Consider the following 2,576-nt stretch of genomic DNA (forward strand, 5'->3'; position numbering starts at 1 on the left):
GTGGCCGGGAGCGGCCACTGCACTCCAGTCTGGGTGACAGAATAAGACTCCAACTCAAAAAAAAAAAAAAGAATTGAATGCCAAAGATAAAGTTATTTGATTTCATTTGCCAGTGTCTCCTGGAGGTAAAAGATGATAGAGGGTTTTGCACATCTCTTTTTAAAAATTACAGGGAATTTCTCACCAGGTTCTTAAGCTGCAGGTTGTTGCCAAGTTGCCGGCCCATCCTCATCTTAGAGATATCTTTTCTCCAAACCCTTTTCTTCTGTCCACTCCAGGCACTCCTCAACCCCCTGGCTCCACCCACTAGGGAAGACTTAAAATTCCTGCTACTTTATTATGTAGAAGAATTTAACTCTCAATCCACCAGGCCATCTTTATCTTTATCAACACAATCACCAGGTTGCTTAATTGGGGCGGGGGGAAGGTACCATTCACACAGAATATGGCATGAATGGTGCTCAGGAGGTGCCAGATAAGAATGATGCCCCCCTGGAACCCTGCAAGGCCCTGACCCTGTCTATGCATATCTCCTACCCCAAAAATCCATTAAGGTGTTTTGTTAAACAAAAGAATATCTACTTGGGTGTCCACCCTTTGCCGAGCATTTAAATAATGGGGTTCTTAGCCGGGTTCAGCCTGTAATCCCACACTTTGGAGACTGAGGTGAGTGGATTGCCTGAGCCCGCGGGTTCGAGACCCGCCTGGGCAACTTGGCGAGACCTCATCTCTACAATAAATCAAAAAATTAGCCAGGCGTGGTAGCATGCGCCTTTAGTTCCAGCTACTTGGAAGGCTGAAGCGGAAGGATCGCCGGAGCCCAGCAGGTCGAGGCTGCGGTGGCCGGCAGCGTGCCACTGCACTCCAGTCCGGGCGACAGAGTGAGACTCCAACTCAAAAAATAATAATAATAATGGGGTTCTTGTTTTAGTGCGCAGATCTAATTAATCCTACCTAACCACCCAGTTTAAGTTCTAGGTTCTATGCTATGACGTTTTACACTCTCTTCTGTGACACTGTTGCCTATCTACCCACTAGACTTGTGAGTTTCTAAAGACTGTCATGTTTTGTCTTTCTCATCTTTTATTCATGCCTTGAAAAACATTTACTTTGAATAATGGCACAGTGTATGAGTATATATGTATTAGTGTACATATACATGGCAAACAGCCCTCAAATGTGTTGTTTGACTCAGAGTTCTGTACCAAGAAATAAACTGAGTCAAAATTTTAAAATTGAAAAATGTCATATTTTAAAAATCCCAATTTCTGAATTCTCTTGCAAGGCATGCATCCGGCATGCATCCACAAGGCATCAGTGGCTTTGGCTCACATACAGATGCTTTCCTCAGGTAGTGTGATGAATTGGCCTCAGTCATATGATATCTTCATGGTAAACATTGATGGGCCATGGAGATATGGGTCACATGGATGTTTTAGAGAAATCAGTATAGAATTTTGACTTATAGATTTGACATGCACTCATAACTAAATGCACTTAGAGTTCATCTGAAATTGTTTCTCTGGGGTAGCAGATTGTGGGGTACCATTTCTAAACAAGTGAGTCAAGTGCAGGCATCCCATTATAAATATCATGACCACCACCATTTTTTATTTTTTTGATTTGGAGTCTCACGCTGTTGCCCAGGCTGGAGTGCAGTGGCACACTCACGGCCACTGCAGCCTCAACCAACCGGGCTCAGATGATCCTTCTGCTCAGCCTTCCAAGTAGCTGGAACTACAGGCATGCGCCACCATGCCCAGCTAATTTTTTGATTTATTGTAGAGATGAAGTCTTGCCAAGTTGCCCAGGCTGATCTCAAACCCTTGTCATAGACTCAGACAATCCTCTCACCTCGGCCTCCCAAGTGCTGGGATTAGAGGCGTGAGCCACCACACCTGGTCATGACCACCACCATTTTAATACAGTTGTACCTAATGTTATTTGTCAACTGCTGCAGAAATACAAAAGACAAATAATTCCAAATACTTCAATAAATTTGTTGACGACCAATCCTATAGGGTATGCTCAAATAATAGCAAAAAAATTCATGCTAACAAAGTCTATGTGGTGTCATCCCCCCACCCCCCCAGATTGAGAAACAAAAACAAAACTCCTTCAGGCAGCTCAGAAGTGATAGGGCCAGGTTTAGAATCCAGGAAGTCTATCTCCAGAGACACACTCTTAACCCCTAAACTCATATGTATTAATCCTTCCTCATGTGCCATGGCCATGCCTGCCTCCCAACCAGAGTATAAAATATTTTTATTATTATTTTTGAGACTGAGTTTCACTCCACCCAGGCTGGAGTGCAGTGGCTCCATCACGACTCACTGTAGCCTTGACCTCCTCGACTCAAGCAATCCTTCCACCTCAGCCACCCAAGTAGCTGGGACTACAGGCACACACCACCATACCTGGCTATTTATTTATTTATTTATTTATTTTTTTATTTTTTTTTTTTGAGTTGGAGTCTCACTCTGTCGCCCAGACTGGAGTGCAGTGGCCGCTCCCGACCACTGCAGCCTCGACCTGCTGGGCTCCGGCGATCCTTCCGCCTCAGCCTTCCAAGTAGC

This window comes from Carlito syrichta, unplaced genomic scaffold (genome assembly GCF_000164805.1).
Source record: "Carlito syrichta isolate Samal-C Ts95f unplaced genomic scaffold, Tarsius_syrichta-2.0.1 Scaffold309041, whole genome shotgun sequence".
In the NCBI taxonomy this organism is placed as follows: domain Eukaryota; kingdom Metazoa; phylum Chordata; class Mammalia; order Primates; family Tarsiidae; genus Carlito; species Carlito syrichta.